This window comes from Urocitellus parryii, chromosome 2, assembly GCF_045843805.1.
Source record: "Urocitellus parryii isolate mUroPar1 chromosome 2, mUroPar1.hap1, whole genome shotgun sequence".
Classification (NCBI taxonomy): domain Eukaryota; kingdom Metazoa; phylum Chordata; class Mammalia; order Rodentia; family Sciuridae; genus Urocitellus; species Urocitellus parryii.
This window is the reverse complement of record NC_135532.1, coordinates 101,892,652-101,915,879: the sequence shown is the minus strand read 5'-3', so window position 1 is coordinate 101,915,879 and position 23,228 is coordinate 101,892,652. Positions and strand designations below refer to the sequence as shown.

Here is a 23,228-nt window from a genome sequence, read left to right as displayed (position 1 = left end):
TACAAATCATGTCTCAATAAAAACCCTGAATGTTAATGGCCTAAACTCACCCATCAAAAACATAGGCTAGCTGCTTGGATAAAAAAAAAGACCCAACAATATGCTACCTCCAAGAGACTCATCTCATGGGAAAAGACATGCACAAACTGAAGGTGAAAGGTTGGGAAAAATCATGCCACTCATATGGACTGCGGAAGCAAGTCATATCAAATAAAGTGGACTTCAAGCCAAAGTTAATCAAAAGGAATAAATATGGACATTACATACTGCTCAAGGGAACCATACACCAACAAGACATAACAATCATAAATATATATGTCCCAAACAATGGTGCAGCTATGTTCATCAAATAAACTCTTCTCAAGTTCAAGAGTCAAATTGACCACAACACAATAATCTTGGGTAATTTTAACACACCTCTCTCACCAGTGGATAGATCTTCCAAACAAAAGTTGAATAAAGAAACTATAGAACTCAATAACAAAATCAATAACTTAGACTTAACTGACATATATAGGATATTTCAACTTTCATCAAGTGGATATACTTTCTTCTCAGCAGCACATGGATCCTTCTCTTAAATAGACCATATACTATGCCACAAAGCAACTCTTAGCAAATATAAAAAAGTTATGGTACTACTATGCATTTTATCAGATCATAATGGAATGAAATTTAAAATCAATTACAAAATAAAAAATAAAAATTTCCCCATCACCTGGAGACTAAACAATATGCTACTGAATGAACAATGGGTCATAGAAGACATCAAAGAGGAGATTAAAAAATTCTTAGAGGTAAATGAGAAAATAGACACAACATATCAAAATCTCTGGGATACTATGAAAGCAGTACTAAGAGGAAAATTCATTGCATGGAGTTCATTCCTTAAAAGAAGAAAAAGTCAACAAATAAATGACCTCACAACTACATCTCAAAGCCCTAGGAAAAAGAAGAACAAACCAGCAGCAAAAACAGTAGAAGGGAAGAAATAATTAAAATTTTAGCTGAAATCAATGAAATTGAAACAAAAGAAACAATTGAAAAAATTGACAAAATAAAAAGTTGGTTCTTTGAAAAAAATAAATAAAATTGACAGACCCTTAGCCACACTAATCAAGAGAAGGAGAGAGAGAACTCAAATTACCAGCATACATGATAAAAAATGTAATATTACAACACACACTACAGAAATACAGAGGATAATTAGAAATTATTTCAAAATCTTATACTCCAATAAAATAGAAGACATTGAAGGCATTGACAAATTTCTTAAGTCATACGATTTGCCCAGATTGAGTCAGGAATATATACACAATTTAAACAGCTAATATCAAGTGAGGAAATAGAAGAAACCATCAGAAGCTTACCAACCAAGAAAAGCCCAGGACTGGATGGATACACAGCTGAGTTCTACAAGACCTTCAAAGAAGAACTAATACCAATACTCTTCAATTTATTTCAGGAAATAGGAAAAGAGGCAGCACTTCCAAACTCATCTTATGAGGTCAATATCACCCTGATCCCCAAACCAGGCAAAGACACATCAAAGAAAAAAAAAAACCTCAGATCAATATCTCTAATGAACATAGATGCAAAAATTCTCAATAAAATTCTGGCAAATCAAATACAAAAACACATCAAAAAGATTGTGCACCATGATCAAGTGGGATACATTCCAGGGATACAAAGTTGGTTCAACATATGGAAATCGATAAATGTAACTCATCACATTAATAGACTTAAAGATAAGAATCATATCATATGATCGTCTCAATAGATGCAGGAAAAGCATTTGACAAAATACAGCACTCCTTTATGTTCAAAACACTAGATAAACTAGAGATAACAGAAACATATCTCAACATCGTAAAGGCTATCTACACTAAGCCTCAGGCCAATATCATTCTAAACGGAGAAAAATTGAAGGCATTCCCTCTAAAAACTGGAACAAGACAGGGATGCCCTCTTTCACCATTTCTATTCAATATAGTTCTTGAAACACTGGCCAGAGCAATTAGACAAAAGAAATTAAAGGGATATGGATAGGAAAAGAAGAACTCAAATTAGCACTATTTGCCGACAATATGATTCTCTACCTAGAAGACCCAAAACACTCTACCAGAAAACTTCTAGAACTAGTTAATGAATTCAACAAAGTAGCAGGATATAAAATCAACACCCATAAATCAAAGGCATTTCTGAATTTCAGTGACAAATCCTCTGAGAAGGAAATGAGGAAATGAATTCACAATACTCTAAAAAAAAGATACTTGGGAATCAACTTAATGAAAGAGGTGAAAGATCTATACAATGAAAACTACAGAACCTTAAAGAGAGAAATCAAAGAAAACATTAGAAGATAGAAAGATCTACCTTGCTCTTGGATAGGCAAAATTAATATTATCAAAATGACCATACTGCCAAAAGCACTATACAGATTTAATGCAATTCCAATCAAAATCCCAATGATATTCCTCATAGAAATAGAAAAAATCAATCATGAAATTTATCTGGAAAAATAAGAGACACAGAATAGCTAAAGCAATCTATAGCAGGAAGAGTGAAGCAGGTGGCATCAGTATACCAGACCTTAAACTATACTACAGAGCAATGGTAACAAAAACAGCTTGGTATTGGCACCAAAACAGACTAGTAGACCAATGGTACAGAATAGAGGACACAGAGACTAACCCACAAAATTACAATTATCTTATATTAGACAACATTTCCAAAAACATGCACTGGAGAAAAGATAGCCTCTTCAACAAATGGTGCTGGTAAAACTGGAAATCCATATGCAACAAAATGAAATTAAACCCTTATCTCTCACCATGCACAAAACTTAACTCAAAATGGATTAAGGACTTCAGAATAAAACCAGAGACCCTGTGTATAATAGAAGAAAAATAAAAATCCATCATGTAGAATTAGGTCCCAACTTCCTTAATTTGACTCTTTTGGTGCAAGAATTAAAATCAAGAATCAATACATGGGATGGAATCAAACTAAAAAATTTCTTCTCAGCAAAAGAAACAATCCATGAAGTGAATAGAAAGCCTACATCTTGGGAGCAAATCTTTACCCCTCACACATCAGATAGAATAATAATCTCTAGGGTATATAAAGAACTCAAAAAGCTAAACTCCAAAAAAACAAATAACCCAATCAATAAATGGGTCAAGGAACTGAACAGAGACTTCTCAGAAGATGATATACAATCAATCAACAAATATATGAAAAAATGTTCAGCATCACTAGCAATTAGAGAAATGCAAATCAAAACTGCTCTAAGATTTCATCTCACTCCAGTCAGAATAGCAGCTATTATGAAGACAGACAATAATAAGTGTTGGAGAAGAAGTGGGGGAAATGGTACACTCTACACTGCTGGTGGGACTGCAAACTGGTGCAGCCAATAAGGAAAACAGTATGGAGATTTTTTGGAAAATATGGAATGGAACCACCATTTGACCCAGCTATCCCTCTCCTTGGTCTCTACCCAAAGAATTTAAAACAGCATACTTCAGGGACACAGCCACATCAATGTTTATAGCAGCACAATTCACTAAACTAAACTGTGGAATCAACCTAGATGCCCTTCAATAGATGAATGGATAAAAAAATGTGGCATATATACACAATGGAATATTACTCAGCAATAAAAGAGAATCAAACCATGGCATTTTCAGGTAAATGGATGGAGTTAAAGAAGAAAATGCTAAGTGAAGCAAGCAAATCCCAAAAAGCCAAATGCCAAATGTTTTCTTTGACATAAGGAGGCTGATTCATAGTGGGATTGGGAGCTGGAGCATGGGAGGAATAGATGAATTCTAGGTAGGGCAGAGGGGTTGGAAGGGAGGGGAGGGGGCATGGGGTTATAAATTATGGTGGAATGTAATGACAATTATTGTCCAAAGTACAGGTATGAAGACATGAATTGGTGTGAATATACTGTATATACAACCAGAGATATGAAAAATTGTGCTTTATATATGTAATAAGAATTGTAATGTATTCTGCTGTCATATATATGTAAAAAATGAATGAAAAAATGCTTAAAGTGGTTTTTAACAGTACAGACTGTAATATTTAATTCACTGTTTAAATTTTTAAAATTAAACTTTATAATAGAAATAGTTGAGAAGCATCTGTAAATTCTCCACTTAGGAGTGAAAACAAAAAAACAAACACTATTGGGAAGACACTTATACTCCCTGCCATGGTGAAACAACAACATAGTTAAAACCATGTGGTGTCAAACTAAAATGTATTCCTTTTCTTTGTCAACGCATACTTCAGCAGAAAGCACTGCTAAAGATGTGACTAAGTGGATATTGGAAAAATTATGCAATGTAGCATATTTCTACACATTCTGTGTACAGATATTTCATGTATGACTCAGTTGATGACATTTGCAGCAGCTGACAGGTGCAGGAATGTTTGTAGCATTTATGAAAATAGTCCCAAACTACAGTTAATCCAACAGAATAAATTATGAAGTATTTTCATATATAGGAATGCCATAAAGCAGTAAGAATGAGTGAGCCACCATCATATATTGGCAATTGATTTTGTAAAACTTTAAAAATGTCTTTAATTTAGGTGGAGCATGAAACTGTTGATTGAATTCAGTTGGTAACAATATAGTGGGATGTTGCAAGTGCTATAATCGGAATTCAAGCTTCAAAGAAATTGCAAAATGTGCACAATTTGAATTAGCTATAATGTCATGCCATAGTAACAGGTGCTTTTATCTACTAATAGATGGATAAATGAGCTATAGATACCTTATTTTAAGAAGAATAATTATATTTTTTAAATTGAAAGAATGATGGCAAGAAAACTTTATTTTGAGGAAAACTATGTTTCTTTCCTAATGATATAGTTAACAGGTAAATAACTTTAAATTAAAAATTAATTTGAAATTTATAATCCCCAAAGCTTCACTGTATTTTTCTCTCTTCTCACTCTTTTCTTCATACTTTTCATGAAGCCACTGAACTTCAACTGTATGTTTCATGATGAATCTTAAATGTATTTATATAGGCTATAAATCTCCTTTGCTTATGGGAGAAATACTAGGTGTTTTTCTGTGAAAGTCAGGAACAAGACCATGATTTCCCTTGCACTCACCCTTATCTAAAGTCTTGTTAAAAGTGCTAGCCAATGTACTTGGATAGGAGAAAGCTGGTGGAGATATAAGAATTGGAAAGGGGGGCACAGAATTATTCTTTGAAGATGGCATGATCACATATCTGGTAAAATTATTACAATTAATGAAAAAAGTATAGTAAAGTAGCAGGATATAGAAGTTATATATTGATATCCAGTCTCTACATATATAAATACAAACTAATCAGAAGGAATAATAAGAAGCTAGGTGTGGTGGCACACACCTGTAATCCTGTTACTGGAGGATTGCAAGTTTGAGGCCAGCCAGATTAACTTAACAAGACTTTGTTGCAAATATTTTGTTTTAATTTGCGATGTTGCTGGGGATATAGCTGAGTGGTAGAGTGCTTGCCTATCATGTGCAGGACCTTGGTTCAATCCCCACTACCTCAACAAAACAAAACAACAATAAAAAACCCTGAAAGGTAACTATAGCAAAGATAATATTCACTATAGCTGCTGAAAATTTAAAATACTTTAAGAATATAAAGTAAATTTGAAAAGAAATATAAAAACCATATAAAAAATTAAAAACTCCTGAAATTCATATAGATAGATTTGAAAAAACAAACTTACCATGTTTTTGGATAGGAAACTTAAGCAGCATAATCTGAGGATTAAGGCATGAACATCTTCTGGTGAACAAGAGACAGTGTACCACCTACTATACTGTCCAAATGTTGTATAAAATGAACAATAAAATATAGAAAAACCTCTGAAAAAGGGAAGTTATTATTAAGGAACATAATTAAAACATCAATAGATAAAGTGGTGGAATTAGCATACAAATAGGCAGACAGATTAAACATAACAGAAAACCCAGAAGTAGACCTAAATTATGTGGAATTTGATGTATTGTAAATGAAACTTCTCAAATTAGTCAGGTAAAGAAGGGTTTGATATCGTAACAATGGATAACCATTTGGTTTTTAAAAAAATCCATATCTTGCAGCATATATTGGCCATATCTTTAGGAAAATTACTGCAATCTCAGTAAATACCTTTTATGAGTATAATAACTACACTGATAGAGATATACCCCTTTTTACCCTGTAGCCTAAGGATGGTATGGGCATTGTTAATCTTTAAGTTGTCTATCATTTGGCCTCTTAGATAGTCCATCACTGTTATAGCTAATTCCCTGTATTAAATGCCTTCATTTCAGTTCTATTTTCCAGTGTGGACTCTTGGTCAATTAGGATTATTTGCATTTTTAAATTTGTGTACTTAAGTTTGTGTTTTCTTTTCTGGGATGTTGTGATTGAATTAATTGGATTAACCATAGTTTTTGATCATAAAGTTTCATCATTATTTTATGTATGGCTTCTGTTCCTTCATTCGTTCGTTCATTTATTTATCCATTCTATGCACCAGAGAATCCACTAACACAAATCTACAGTTCCTACAATAATTTGTACCTACTTAGGTGCTCATCTTGCAACCCACTTCATTATTTCTGTACCTGCATCTCCCCCCACAGATGTAACGACATTGGTGGTTTTTAACATATTTTGTTTTAAATATATGTTAATGGTTTAGATGTGAGTTGTATCCCCAAAACTCATGTGTGAGACAATACAAGAAGGTTTGGCAGAGAAATGATTGGGTTATATAGCCTTCACCTAATCAGTGAATTAATCCCTGATGGGATTAACTGGGTGGTAATTGGAGGCAGGAGGAGTGTGGCTGGAGGATGTGGTTCATTGGGGGCATGGCTGTGGGGTATATATTTTGTATCTGGAAAGTGGAGTCTCTCTGCTTTCTGATCATGTGAGCTACTTCTCTCTGCCACATTCTGCCATGATGTTCAGCCTCAACTTGAGCCCCAAGGAATGGAGCCTGCTGTCCATGAACTGAGACCTCTGAAACGGGGAGCTCCTAAATAAACTTTTTCTCCTCTGCAATTGCTCTGATCAGATCTTGTCACAGCAGCAAAAATGCTGACTTAAACAGTATAATTAATCTTTATTTCTATTTATATATTTGCATGAAGGAATGATTAAGAACTTCAGAAGATCTGATGAGACTTTTGCTTAGTTTTATCTTTATTATAATTTTTTTCTTTATTTGAATACCTCTTATTAACTTTTGGGGTACTGCACAACTAAATTTTGTATAGTTAACAAGCAGAGAGGACCCCACACTAACAGTATCGACAAGGTGGTGAAGAATTTCATTGAGCGTAAAACACACATCTTTCAATATTTAATGTCTCTGAAATGAGGACAGCATTGTAGTCTAGAGAAAGTAGAACTTGTCCAGAGAGTATCAGCCTATCATCCATGGGTATGGCCAACCCGAGATCATGGATTACACCAAGTAGTGAGAATTCAGAGTACAAACTAGCTTAAACTCTACTTTGTTTTAAAATCCACAGGGATTTTTTTCCTTACTTCCTTTGCCCAGTGCCAAGATTGAGAAAGGTAAATATATATCTTGGTTATATCTACATCAAGGAAACAACTCTTTCCTATTACAGGTTTATGCCCCATCTGAGGTATTTTTTCCTTTCCTTAATATCAGAGGAAAAAGGAATGGTGTAAGTATTAGAAATTGTGGAGCCCACAAAAGATGCTGATGTAAATGTGGGCATATCTTTAAAAGTGAGTCAACTAATACTGTCTTTCTCACATAGGCTTATTTTATTATTAAAAGAGTGATTTTAATGAGCTACTTCATGAATGAGAGTTTTTGCCCCATGAACCTGACATCTAAAATAAGTGCAAACATTGGAACTTCCAGTTTCTTTGGATGTATAAAGAAACAAATTTGATTTTGGAGATAGTCATTTTAGTCTTTAAAGAAGTCCTGACAATTTTTCCTGGGGTTGACTAGTTTATGAATATATTACTTCATTTAATTATATTCAGAAACAAATGGTCTCATTGGCCCTCAATTTATTAGCACATTAACTAATTTAATTGTTTGGACTTGGATAACTGTTTGGTTCAGAGCTCTCAGTTCCTGAATGCATGACAGCTAACAGTAATGGAGGTTGATTGGTTGGACTTCAGATGGATAAGTGGAAGGGGAGAGAAATGGTCAGACTCAGGATGGAGCTTTGCTGGTAGATTTGATGGGAGGTAGGAGAGAAAGTGACAAGTAGAAGATATCATTAAGGCTTTGGGAATGGGTAGCGGTGGAGACAAAGTCAGTCTGTAGAGGGGGGGATCAAGGGTTCCGTCTGAGTCAGTATCACTAATTACCATTACATTTTGGAAAAAATCAAATCACCCAGAAAAGATTTGTGAAATCTGAGGCACCCTCCAGCAATGTGATAGCCAGGGTTTTTCAGACAGAACATGCCTCCCGAGTCACTGGAAATAACTGAAGAGCTAAATAGAAGCGCAGTCTCATTAGGTCTATCAATGGGACACTGGTCTTTTTGATCTCTGCATGCTAAGGGAAAGGGTAAGTGAGTCTCCTTTTCATCTTTTCCATCACACTTTAAAGGGCTGCTGTAATGTTCCCACCAACTAAATCATTTTCATTTCCAACCCTAATCAATTTGTGAATAAATATCCTTTGGAGATGTGAGCTGCTTTAAATGATGGCTGCCTGTCCACCTTTAATCTATGACACTACAGTTCTCTTGAGAGAAAATAGCTTCTTGTGTCTTTATTCTGTCTCTGAGTTCATATAGGCAGCACACCTCCTTTTTATTATTACATAATAATGGCTTTAGTAGGTGAATAAAAGGTTGTACAAGTTTTGCAAAAATGAGGGGGCTATTCACCCTTGCTACCTTTAATCTCCTGCATTCTCCTGTTGATGAGTATAAATTATCAAAGCTATTTCTCAAAGTCTTTATATAGTACAATACCAGTGGTAGATCATTCTCAGGAAGAGCTTTTTGTAAATATTATAATTGGTGGTATTATCTTTAATCTTTTGTGGTGTGAAAATCAAGGACAACATGAGCCTTGATACAAAGTAAGAAACTGCCTCCTTTGTTAAGTTTTCGGTGATGAAAATGAAGGTTTGAATCAAGTCATCTTCCTTTAGAAAGTTCTTAAAGGTTCTAAAAGTATGATAAGTATAGATAAACTTCTTTGATACTACTTTTTCTACACATTGTTTAACTGCTTTGATCAGATGAGATTCAATTTCATCTACTACCCCAAGTTCAAAAGGACCAAGAGCTAAGCATTTTCTGGAATGATTTGAATACATCAAACTAATTGCTCCTAATGAAGCATCTGCTTTTGGGGCCCTTTTAGATTTAGTTTTTGAAATATATTCATTTCAAATTTTCAAGTTGAAGTTGATAAGTTAAATCAACAAAGTTACCCCTCTTTATCCCAATCCTGGAAGTAAAAAACAATTCAAACACCAAAAAAAGCCCCAAAATGCCTATAACAGCTTTGGAAAATGGTGTGTAACACTATGCAGAGACAGAAAAACTTTGAAGAACTTCTGAAAAATTGAAAAAAAAAGACGGACAAAGCTAGTAGAAAAGTCAATCAATGCTTTAAAAGTCCATGTATCACCACCAAAGAGAAGTCAGTTGACTGATTCCCCAGCTGAGTACAAGAAAAGTGGAAAACTCAAAGGAAGATGGGCTAGGACATTATTTGGTGTGATTACTAAGAGAACTGTTAGCACTCCAGCTCCCCAGCACCCCCTCACAGACACAGATTGGCAGGATGTAGGTTCCAAATCCTGGTCTCACTTGGTAGGAGTCTTACTAAGCTAAAGGAGCATTTTCTTTAAAGTCACTTTTACATTGGCAGTAAGTCCAAAGAAGGGAGGAGTAGGGATATGGTTTGTTTTAGATGCTACACTAATGGCAAAACCAACCAATCAAACCAAATCTGACAGAGCAGTGAAATACTCCAGAACTTTTAACTCCATGTATCACCTTTTATGCTTCCTATTGATAATCATGTCTTTAATAAATTCAGACACATTTTAGATACCACCAGCAGAAACTAGAGGAATGCTTAAGAAGGGGAGCACAGTAGAGGATCTTAGGAAGTGCACCAAAACCTGAACACAAGATGCTGGCCACCACTAGAATGCAGCCTCTTTTGAGGTTTAATAGCACCCAGGTGAATCTGCACAACCAATGGCCATGCTTGAGGGTGGGAGTTAGTCTACTCAAGGACCTGGAATCCTAAAAGAAAGCCTGTTGAATGCTTGTGTTCCCCTTCCCTTCACAATGATAGCAAGCCTTCAGATTATCTATGATGATAGAAGTTCAAAAATTTGGTTTTACCTCAGAGGCTGGTCAAACCAAACCCCTATTTGCTGGAAAGACTATTGATTTTTTAGAATGATGGGAACATTGTTTATCTTGATAATGGATTTTAGCTGCATGATTGTATATGTATAGAAACATTTATTGAGCTCTGCCCTTAAAATGTGTTCATTTTATGAAAATAAAAATACATATAATACAGAATATCATATTAGGTAAAGTGAACAAAAATTACCAAAATTTACCTGAGAAAATAAAATTTCCTGAAAGAACATGAACAATAGAAAAAATTAAATAGAAATATTTACCAGCATAGGCTAGGGTATAGCTCAGCACCTGCATGTTCATGGGTGAGGTCCTGAGTTTAATCCCCAGCACCATTTAAAAGAAAAAAAGATTTACCAGATAAATCTAGTGCAGATTTGTTTGAATAAATCATCAAATTCAGATAACCCCTACATTTAAAAAATTCTTGTCATGCATAGAAAAATTAGAAATGCTCTCAATCTCTTCTTTCAAATTCTAAAATATCACAAGAAAGTACTATCAGCATTAAACCATAGATTCACTTTTTATATAACTTCAGGATATAAACATAGAAATACTAAGTAAAAAGGGACTAGATAAAATTCTAACAGTGTGTTAAGGTAATAAAAATAGCTTTATGCAGAAAATACAAGAATCATCTAAAATTAGAGAATTTAATATATAACCCAGGATATTAACATAACAGTATTGAGGAACAAAGAAACCCAATGCATATTCATTTTTTTATATAAAAAAACAACAACAATGATACATTAGAAGTAGGAAGATGGGCTAGGGTTGTGGCTCAGCGGTAGAGCACTCGCCCAGCACATGTGGGGCACTGGGTTCGATCATCAGAACCATATAAAATAAATAAATGAAGTAAAGATAGTTTGTCCACCTACAACTAAAATAAAAAAAAGAAAGGTTACATTTTCTTTCTTAATTTTTTATTTTCAAAGATATAATATTATAACATCATTCAAAATTCTGAAGTATGTTTTTCACTTGTTAACCCAGCCCATTGGCTAGTTATTCAGTTTACACAATTTGTAGCTTCCTGATTACAATATTCTGTAACTCCCTGCTTTCATCTAACAGTGTATTTTGGTAAACAAAACACATCAGTATGTATTGAATGTCCTCATTTTAAAAATTAGAATCTTATAATAATACATAGTATTTGGGTTCATTATTTAAATTCTAATTTGTTATATATGATAGAAGAATATGTTACGATTCCTATTGTGTATATAGAGCACAATTTTTTATGTCTCTGGTTGTATATAAAGTATATTCATACTATTCATGTCTTTATACATGTACTTAGGGTAATGATATCCATCTCATTCCACCATCTTTTTTACCCTTATGCCCCCTCCTTTCCCCTCCCACCCCTTTTCCCATTCTAGAGTTTGTCTAATCTTCCCATACTCCCCCTCCCAATGCCACTATGAATCAGCCTCCTTATATCAGAGAAAACTTATTTGGCATTTGTTTTTTTGGGATTGTTTAACTTCATTTAGCATTATATTCTCCAACTTTATCCACTTACCTGCAAATGCCATGACTTTATTCTCTTTTATTGCTGAGTAATATTCCATTGTGTATATACACCACATTTTCTTTATCCATTCATCTACTGAAGGGCATCTAGGTTGGTTCCACAGTTAAGCTACTATGAATTGTGCTGCTATAAACAATGATGTGGCTGTGTCCCTGTAGTAAGCTGTTTTGAAGTCCTTTGGGTATAGATCAAGGAGTGGGATAGCTATGTCAAAAAGTGGTTCCATTCCCAGTTTTCCAAGGAATCTCCATACTGCTTTCCATATTGGCTGCACAAATTTGCTGTCCCACCAGCAATGTATGAGTGTGCCTTTCCCCCTACATCCTCACCAACACTTATTGTTGTTTGTTTGTGTTCTTAATAGCTGCCATTCTGACTAGAGTGAGATGAAATTTTAGAGTAGTTTTGATTTTCATTTCTCTAATTGCTAGAGATGTTGAACACTTTTCATATATTTGTTGATTGATTATATATCACCTTCTGAGAAGTGTCTGTTCAGTTCCTTGGCTCATTTATTGATTGGGTTATTTTTTAGGGGGTAAGGGGTTGGTGTTTATCTTTTTGAATTCTTTATATACCCTAAAGATTAGTGCTCCATCTGATGTGCGAGTGGTAAAAATTTGCTCCCAATTAGTAGGCTGTCTATTCACCTCACTGATTGTTTCTTTTGCTGAGAAGAAACTTTTAAAATTGAATCCATCCCATTTATTGATTCTTGATTTTAATTCTTGCGCTATAGGAGTCCTATTAAGGAAGTTGGGACCTAATCTGACATGATGGAGATTTGGGCCTACTTTTTTTTTTTTCTAATAGGTGTAGTGTCTCTGGTTTAATTCCTATATCCATGATCCACTTTGAGTTGAGTTTTGTGCATGGTGAGAGATAGGGGGTTTAATTTTATTTTGTTGCATATGGATTTTCAGTTTTCCCAGCACTATTTGTTGAGGAGGCTCTTTACTCCAATGTGTGTTTTTGATCCTTTGTCTAACATAAGATAACTGTAATTATGTGAGTAGTCTCTGTGTCCTCTATTCTGTACCATTGGTCGACCAATACCATAGTGTTTTTGTGACTATTGCTCTCTAGTATAGTTTAAGGTCTGGTACAGCGATGACACCTGCTTCACTCTTCTTGCTAAGGATTGCTTTGTCTATTCTGGGTCTCTTATTTTTCTAGATGAATTTCATGACTGCTTTTTCTACTTTTATGAGGAATACCATTGGGATTTTGATTGGGATTGCATTGAATCTGTATAGTGCTTTTGGTAGTATGGTCATTTTGATCATATTAATTCTGCCTATCCAAGAACAAGGGAGATCTTTCCATCTTCTAAGGTCTTCTTTAATTTCTTTCTTTAGTATTCTGTAGTTTTTGTTGTAGAGGTCTTTTACCTCTTTTGTTAGGTAGGTTCCCAAGTATTTTGTGTTTTTTTTTTGAGGCTATTGTAAATGGGGTAGTTTTTCTCATTTCCCTTTCAGAGGATTTGTCACTGATGTATAGAAATGCCTTTGACTTATGGGTGCTCATTTTGTATCCTGCTACTTTGCTGAATTCATTTACTAGTTCTAGAAGTTTTCTGGTGGAAATTTTTGGGTCTTCTAGGTATAGAATCATATTGTCGGCAAATAGTGCTAATTTGAGTTCTTCTTTTCCTATCCATATCCCTTTAATTTCTTTTGTCTAATTGCTCTGGCCAGTGTTTTAAGAACTATGTTAAATAGAAGTGGTGGAAGAGGGCATCCCTGTCTTGTTCCAGTTTTTAGAGACAAATGCTTTCCATTTGTCTCCATTTAGAATGATGTTGGCCTGGGGCTTAGCATAGATAGCTTTTATGATGTTGAGATATGTTTCTGTTATCCCTAGTTTTTCTAGTGTTTTGAACATGAAGTGGTGCTGTAATTTGTCAAATGCTTTTTCTGTATCTATTGAGATGTTCATACGGTTCTTATCTTTAAGTCTACCAATGTAATGAATTACATTTATTGATTTCTGTATATTGAACCAACTTTACATCCTGGGATAAACCCCACTCGATCATGGTGCACAATATTTTTGATATGTTTTTGTATTTGATTTGCTAGAATTTTATTGGGAATTTTTGCATCTACGTTTATCAGAGATATTGGTCTGAAGTTTTCTTTCTTTGATGTGTCTTTGTCTGGTTTTGGATTCAGGGTGATGTTGGCCTCATAGAGTGAGTTTGGAATTACTGCCTCTTTTTGTATTTCCTGAAATAAATTGAAGAGATTGGTATTAGTTCTTCTTTTAAGGTCTTGTAGAACTCGGCTCTATCCATCTGGTCCTGGCCTTTTCTTGGTTGGTAAGCTTCTGATGGTTTCTTCTATTTCCTCACTTGATATTGGTCTGTTTAAATTATGTATATCTTCCTGACTCAATCTGAGCAAATTGTATGACTGAAGAAATTTGTCAATGCCTTCAATGTCTTCTATTTTTTATACTTTTATTTATTTTTTATGTGGTGTTGAGGATTGAACCTGGTGCCTCACATGTGGTAGGCAAGCATGCTACCACTGAGCTACAACCCCAGCCCAATGTCTTCTATTTTAGTGGAGTATAAAATTTCAAAATAATTTGTAATTATCCTCTGTATCTGTAGTGTCTGTTGTGATATTACCTTTTTCATCATGTATGCTGGTAATTTGAGTTTCCTTTGCTGTGCATAAGCTTCTTAATTTGATGTCATCCCACTTATTTATTCTAGGTTTTATTTTTTGAGTGTTAGGGTTCTTGTTGAGGAAGTCAGTGTCTTCACCTTTCTATGTTGGAGTGTTGACCCTATGTTTTCTTCTAATAGTTGTAAGCTTTCTGGTCTAATTCCTAATGCTTTGATCCATTTTGATTTGACTTTTGTGCAGGGTGAAAGATGGAAGTCTAATTCCATTCTTCAACATATGGATATCCAGTTTTCCCAGCACCATTTGTTAAAAAGGCTGCCTTTTCTCCAACATGTATTTTTGCCACTTTTGTCAAGTTTCAGATGGCTGTAAGTATTTGGGTTTATGTTTTATGTTTAATTTTTTTTCCATTGATCTTCATGTCTATTTTTATGCCAATACCATGCTGTTTTTGCTACTGTAGCTCTCCTGTATAATTTGAGATTGGATATTATAATGGTTCTTGCATCACTTTTCTTGTTCAGAATTGCTTTGGCTATTCTGTGTTTCATTATTCAAAATAAATTTAAGGACTTTTTTTCCTAGTTTTGTGAAGAATGTCATTTTGATGGGATTGCATTCAATGTGCATATTGATTTTGGTAGCATGGCCATTTTAACAATATTAATTCTGCCTATCCAGATCTTTAATTAAGATCTTTCTATCTTCTGAGGTCTTCTTCTGTTCTTTCTTCAGTGTTCTGTGGTTTTCATTGTAGAGCTTTTTAACCTTAATTAGATTAATCCCCAGATTTTTTTTGAGGTGATTGTGAAAGGAATGGTTATCTTGATTTCTTTCTCAGCTGAATCACAGCTGGAGTATAAAAAAAGCTATTGATTTATGAGTGTCAATCTTGTATCCTGCTACTTTGCTAAGTTCATTTATTATCTCTAGCAGTCTTCTGATAGAATTTTTTGGGTTTTCTAGATAAAGAATCATGCCATCAGCAAACAGAGACAGTTTGACTTTTCTTCTGATTAATATCTTTTTAATTTCCTTCTCTTGCCTGATTGCTCTGGCTAGTTTCAAGAACTATATTGAATAGAAATAGTGATAGTATACATCCTTGCCTTATTCTTGATTTTAGAGGAAAAGCTTTCAGCTTTTCTTCATTCAGTATGATGTTGGCTTTGGATTTGTCATATGTAACCTTATGATGTTCAGGTAAATTCCTTTCATCCCTAGCTTCTCCGTTGTTTTTGTTTTGTTTTAGGCGTAGTTGGACACAATGCCTTTATTTTATTTATTTATTTTTATGTGGTGCTGAGGATCGAACTCAGGGCCTCACACATGCTAGGCGAGTGCTCTACCGCTGAGCCACCACCCCAGCCCCTCCATTGTTTTTAACATAAATGGTTGCTGGATTTATCAAAGGCCTTTTCTGCATTTATTGAGATGACCATGTAGTTCTTGTCCTTAGTTCTATTTATGTGGTGAATCACACTTATTGTTTTGTGTATCTTTAGGCAACCTTGCATCCCTGGGATGAAGCCCAGTTGATAAGGTGTATTAGCTTCTTAATGTGTTTTCATATGTGTTTTGCTAATGTTTTATTAAGGATTTTTGCATCTATGTTTATCAGGGATATTGGTCTATAGTTTTCTTTCTTAGATGTGTCTTTGTATGGTTTTGTTATCAGGGTTTTACTGGTTTCATAGAATGTATTTGGGAGTGTTCCCTCCCTTTCAGTTTCATGAAATAATTTGAGAAAGACTGGTGTTAGTCTTTCTTTAAAGTTCTGGTAGAACTCAGGTGAGAATCCATCTGGTCCTAGGCTTTTCTCTTTAAGAAGATTTTTAATTCCTTTGTTTCAATTTCATTACTTGATATTTGTCTATTTAGGTTTTCTGTATCTTCCTGGTTCAATCTGGGCGGGGTGTATGTGTCTAGAAATTTGCCAGTGTCTTCTAGATTTTACTGTTCTTTGAAGTATAAATTTTCAAGAAAGTTTTTAATGATACTTTTGATTTTATAAGTGTCTATGAGTAACCTCATTTTCCCCCACTTTCAACATTTTTTATTAGGTTATTATAGTTGTAGATAATGATGGGATTTGTTGTTACATATTTGTCCATATACACATATAAAAGTACAAGTTAGCCAGAACTTCCTGCCTCTATCCCCACCTCTCACCCCTTGATCTCATTCCTATGATTTTTCTTTGATTTTCATGAGGCAATCCCCCACACCTCTCTTTTTTATATTTATTTTTCAGTTGTAGTTGAACACAATATTTTTATTTTATTTATTTATTTTTCTGTGGTGCTGAGGATCGAACCCAGGGCCTTGCATGTGATAGATGAACACTCACCACTGAGCCACAACCCCAGCCCTTGTTTTTCTTTTTCCTCTATAACTTCCATGTCTGAGAGAAAACATATGACCCTTGACATTTTGAGTTTGGCTTATTTTGCTAGACATAATGGTCTCTATTTCCATCCCTTTTACTGCAAGTGACATAATTTCATTTTTCTTTGTAGCTGAATAAAACTCCATTGTGTATATATATATATAATTTCTTTATCCGTTCATCAGTTGATGGACACCTAGGCTGGTTCCATAGATTGACTATTGTGAATTGGGTTGCTATAAACATGGGTATGCATGTATCAGTGTAGAATGATGACTTTAATTCTTTAGGATAAATACCAAGGAGTGGTATAGCTGGATCTATGGTGATTCCATACCTAGTCTTTTAAGGAATTTCCATACTAATTTTCATATTGATTTTACTAATTACAATCCCTCAAACAGTGTAAAAGTGTTCCTTTTTCTCCAGCATTTATTATTATTTGTATTCTTAATGACTTCCATTCTGTCTGCTGTGAGATAAAATCTCAATGTAGTCTTGATTTGTATTTTCCTAATTATTAATGATGTTGAACACTTTTCATATATTTGTTGACCATTTTTTCTTCCTTGAGAAATATCTTTTTAATTCATTTGCCTGTTTAATAATTGGGTTATTTGATTTTTTGTGGTAAAGTTTTTTGAGTTCTTTATATCCCACATATTAATTCTATCAGAAGAGTATCTAGCAAAGATTTTCCCTCATTCTGTAGATTCTCGAGTCACATTCCTAATTGTTTTCTTTGCTATGCAGAAGCTTTAATTTGATTCAACCCCACTTATTAACTTGGCATTATTTCCTTTGCTTTAGGGGTCCCATTGAGAAAGTTGTTGCCTGTATTTATATGCTGGAGTGTTGACCCTACATTTCCTTCTAGGTATTGCATAGTTTCCAGTCCAATTCCCAGGTCTTTGATCCATTTTGAGTTGGCTTTTGTGCAGGATGAAAGATCAGAGTCTAGTTACATTCTTCTACATATGGATAATCAGTTTTCCCAGCACCATTTATTAAATTGACAGTCTTTTCTCCAATGAGAGTTTTTGGCACCTTTGCCAAGGATCATGTGACTATAGATGTGTGAATTTGTCTCTGTGTCTTTTATTCTGTACACAGAAAATGACCTCATGTTTAAATGACTGCCTAATATTCCAGTTCTTAGAACTGTAGTAATTTATTTAATCAGTCTTCTAAGTGTAGTTTTTTCCCCTATAATCTTTTACTAGTTAAAGAGTATTTAACTAGTAAAAGATTATAGATATTCATTTGAAATGAATATCTTTGAAATGAATTATTTGTACACTTTGATAAATATATCTGTAAAAATATTTCTAAATATGGAATTGGTGATCCAAAGTCCAGGTGCAGTTCTAATTTTGAGAGATTTCACCAAATATTCCTTCTTGATATATTCATATTAATTTGTAATTTACCCTCCAATATGAAATAGTAAAAGTACGAGGTGTAGCACATTTTCAGCCTATCATTAGCTGAAACATAATGTGGTACATGACTGCAGCAAGGAAATGAGGGAAAAATATCTCCCTGAGAATTTCTAAACATGAATTTTGGTTGAAATTCAAATGACCCAGGTGACTTAAAATATCTCAAGCTGAGAACTGGTTTTAAAGTAATCATAGGTTAGACAAGCCCCCTTGAATGCCTGAAAGAAGACAAAAATAAGTCTTCTTGGCAAAAAAAAGAAGACCTGAAAGAAGAAAAATAAGGAAAATAAGGCAAAAATACAAGTTGTGGGAGGAAAAATGTGCCTACCACACTTGTAAGACTGGTTCCATAAAACAAAACTACAAATAAGTATCTTATAGAAATATAATAGTGATGTACAAGTTATAAGTTGAGTAGAGAAAATTCTAACAAAATAATGTTTAATTTAAATGATAATTTCAAATAATGTGCTATTATTATTTTATTCTACCTTCAAGGCAATTCATGAAAAAATAATTAAACAATCAACATAAATGAGAACAAGCAGAAACACATGACACCTTAATTGCATTCCCAAAGCTTCAGATATTGAAATTAATAGAGACAGAAAATAAAACAGCCATATGAATTACGTTAAAAGAGATAAAAGATATGCCTGAAAACTATTTAGCACAAAATAAGAACTCATAAGGATCCCAATTTAACTTATAAATATGAACAATATTATCACTGAAGTTAAAAATATGATGGACAAACTTTAATATTAATTAAAATTTTGGGTGATAATGATGTTTCAATGTAGGTTCATCTATTGTAACACTCAGGTGAAGGATGTTGCTAATGGAAGAAAGCTATGCATATAGGGGACAGGAGACATATGAGATATGGCTGGCTATACCCTCCTTTTTTATTTTTATTTTTTATTCGTACATGACAGTAGAATCCATTTTGACATAATTATACAAGCATGGAATCTATCTTGTTCTAATTCAGTCCCTAATATTTCTACTTCTTCTTTCCTCCCCTATCCCTTGGTCCCTTCCCTCTCTTGATCTTTCTGCCATTTACCCATAGTTATATTTTCAAATATTTTTTAGTTGTAGATGGACACAATACATTTATTTTATTTATTCATTTTTATTTGGTGCTGAGGATTGAACCCAGTTCCTGACTCATGCCAGCTGAATGCTCTACCACTGAGCCACAACCCCAGCCCCACCATAGTTATTTTTTAATTGAATTTTTTTTGTGGATGTACATAATGGTGAGATTCACTCTGGTGTGTTCATATATGTACATAGAAAATTATGTCAGATTCATTCCCCAGGGAACCTAAAACTGTTCTGAAAAATTAAAGTCTTTAAAAAATAGATTAGAAACCTTTACTTATCATGTTTTCTTGTGTTAAATATAAAATATATAAAGCAAAACTGACAAAGAAAGAAAAAATAGACAGACAAAGCACAATTAAAGTTTGAAGCTCCCAATATCAGTAACAGAAAATAAGTAAGGATATAGACGACTCAAATAACACTAACAATTACCTCAATCCAATGAACATTTATAAATCACTCAACAACAGCATAACACACATTCCTCACCAGTTAACATACAACAGGATAGATCATATGCAGGGCTTTAATATACTCTCAGTGAAATAAAAAGAAATGCAAATCATAATAAATTCTCTTACAGAAATGAAATGAGAAACCAATAGCATAAAGCTAATTAATTGGTTCTATGGCTTCAGTGGAGTCAGGTGGGGATGTTGGACTTCCAGCACCAAGACATCAGACATCCCTTTCCTGCTCCTCCAATTTTCTATCAGAGGAGATCCAGCTGTAATGAGGCAGCTCCCACTCTGGCAGTGTCAATGGAGGCCACCTGGGGGGAAGTACTGATGCAGTCCACCCTCACAGTCAGGGTCAGGAGAATGGAGGCCTATTGAGACTGAAATCCCATCCCCTGGAGCGGTAGGAAGGTACTGCTCTCTCCCCTGTGCTGTCTCAGGAGGGTAAATGGGGTAAATCCATTTCAATCCCACCTAGCAGTAAGTAGGAAGTATCTCTGTTCTCCCACTTGTGTGGACTCACAAGAGGCCTGTTAAAACAGAAGATTTATATAATACTCACACCGAGTCTCGTAATACCCCAAATATCTATAATGCACCTTAAAAAATATCACCATACCAAGAACCAAGAAAATCTCACTTTGACTGAGAAAAGACATTGAACAGAAGGTGACACCAATATGGCACAGTTGTTGGAATCATCTGGTAAAAGTATTTTAAACAGTTATCATAAGAATACTTCAGTGAGCAATTCTGAACATACTGGAAATATTTGAAGAGCAAGAACGTATCAGCAAATAAATACAAAATATGAAGAAGGAACACATGGAAATTTTAGAGCTCAAAAATGAAATAACAAATAAAATCCAATGGATAAATATCCATTCAATGCATCTGTCTTGGGCAAAAGAAAAAAATCGCATATACCAGAAACAGAGCAAACCTCAAGCAAAATAAACTCAAAGAACCTCATATCCACTGTACATCATGAACAAGCTTCAGAAAGCTAAGGACAAAAAAAATCATCTTTTAAAAAAATCTTTATATGCCTCTTTTATTTATTTTTATTTTTTAGGTTCTTTTAAATTTTTAAAATTTTATTTGTTTTTTAGATATATATGACAGTAGATTATATTTTGAATCATTTATACAAACATGGAGTGTATCTTATTCTAATTAGGACCCCAGTCTTGTGGTTGTACTTGTTGTGAAGAATCATTGCAGCGTATTCAAGAGAAGCTCCATCTTAGCTAATTGGGAAAAAGATTGTGAATAATTTCAGGATTTTCATCTGAAGCCATGTGAATCAAAAGAAACTGGCAAAACGTGTCAAAGAAAAACCCTATCAGTTCCGAATTCTATATATGTGGAAATTATCCTTCAGGAATAGTTAGAAGATGTTGAGAGCCACGGCCAGGTCAAGATGGTGCCTGGCATTTGGAGAGTTCGAGTGGGTGGCATGCGGTGTGGGTTCTAAAAATAAAGTTCGTTCCTGCTTGATTCTTCAAGTGGCTCGTGATTTGTGCCCAACCAGACTGCGGCATATGGTGGTCCGTGCGGAGAACGCCTGAGGGTAAGGGATAAGGTAAACTGCTGGATCCTGAGGGCAGTTGGAGAGGATGGGTAACCATTTAAAGATTCTTCTTTTGTTTTGCTTTTGTTTTAAGTTGCCTGTCCCTGGAGATGGGTGGGATGGAAGAAAAACTGCTCACATCTGAGGAAAAACTATTTGTGTCTGAGGAACAGATAGGGAGAAAGGACGGATGGACATTTCAGGAGGATAGAAAGGCTGATATAATGAATTTTTGTTTCATTTTTGTTTCATTTTGCCTCGGTTTTCTTTTGCATTATCTTAGTGAGGGGTATCTTTGTCACGGAAATATGGAATTAAAAATTAATAAGAACCAAACCGAAAGGGCGTTAAGTAAAGTGCTAGAGGAAAGAGGCATCTTAGTAAAATCAAGAACAGTTAGGGCATACGTTAAGACGATACAAAGGTGTAGCCCATGGTTCATTAAAGAGGAGTTGTTAAATATATCACCATCATGGTGAAGATTTAAAAAAGATACAAAAGGAAAGCCCAGGAACTCTACCAGTTGGCACATTACCATTATGGACGTTGGTACAATCTTGTTTGCTTAGTCTAGGAGAAGACATCTTACATCAAGTAAAAGAGGAAGTCTCTGGAGTTAGTCAGACAAAGGAAAAAAGTTTAGAGGAGGAAGGGCTATCAGGGGAGAAATTACAATGGGAGGTTGCTACTAACCCCTTTCTATCACGGGGGGCATGGGTGTCCAACCAACAGCTCCGCCTATGGAGACAACATATGCTGAATGGCCCTCAACCCCCGTAGTTAATAGATGGGATCCTGAGACAGGACCTCAAAGATTAGCATGCCCTGTATTCGAGGCAGCAGGAACCACTTCTTCTGGCAAAATGCCAGGCACCATCTTGACCTGGCCGTGGCTCTCAACAAGAAAACAAATACATTGTCAAAAAAGGAAAATTAAGAGAATTAGTGGCAAGGCAAGGATGTTTGCTCTCTCCATTTTCATTCAGTGTAGTGCTGGGAGACCTTGTGATAATCAAGAACAGGAGATAGGTCCAAAAGCAAGAAACAAAACTGTCTCTTTCTGAAATATCATGGTAATCTATGTAGAAAATCCTAAGTAGTTAAAAACTCTACTGAAACATATAGGTAGATTCACAAGTCTGCAGAATACATGATACATGAAACAATAATAATTGCATTTCTATATTCTAGATATAAACACATAGAAACCAAAATTAAAAATACAATATCATTAACAGTGACTAAAAGAGAAAGAGCAAGAGAGACTTAAATATAAACCCAGTAAAACACACGTATAGGATTTGTATGATGAAAACTAGACAATGCTGATGAAATAAATCACCGAAGAGCTAAATGAAGAGAGAGACATACTGTATTCATGAACTGAAAGACTCAATGTAATAAAGATGTCCATTCTACCCAAATTGATGGAGGGATTTGACATAATTCTTACCTAAGTTCCAGCAAGATTTTTTTGGTAGGTAAATTTTAGAAATATAGTTCTAAAATTTATGGGAAAACAAAGAAACTAGAAGAGCTAAGAAGAAGTGGTAGGAATAATTCTACTAGATTTTAAGACACTGTAGCTACAGTATTCAAGACTGTGCAATCTTGGAGGAGGAATTGACACACAGCTCAAAGGAATGGA

The 23,228-nt window shown here is 34.6% G+C and overlaps 1 pseudogene; it reads left to right on the top strand.

The window, feature by feature from the left end:
* Positions 1-23,228, top strand: part of LOC144253391 (S-methyl-5'-thioadenosine phosphorylase pseudogene) — a 36,708-nt pseudogene that overhangs the window by 5,483 nt on the left and 7,997 nt on the right.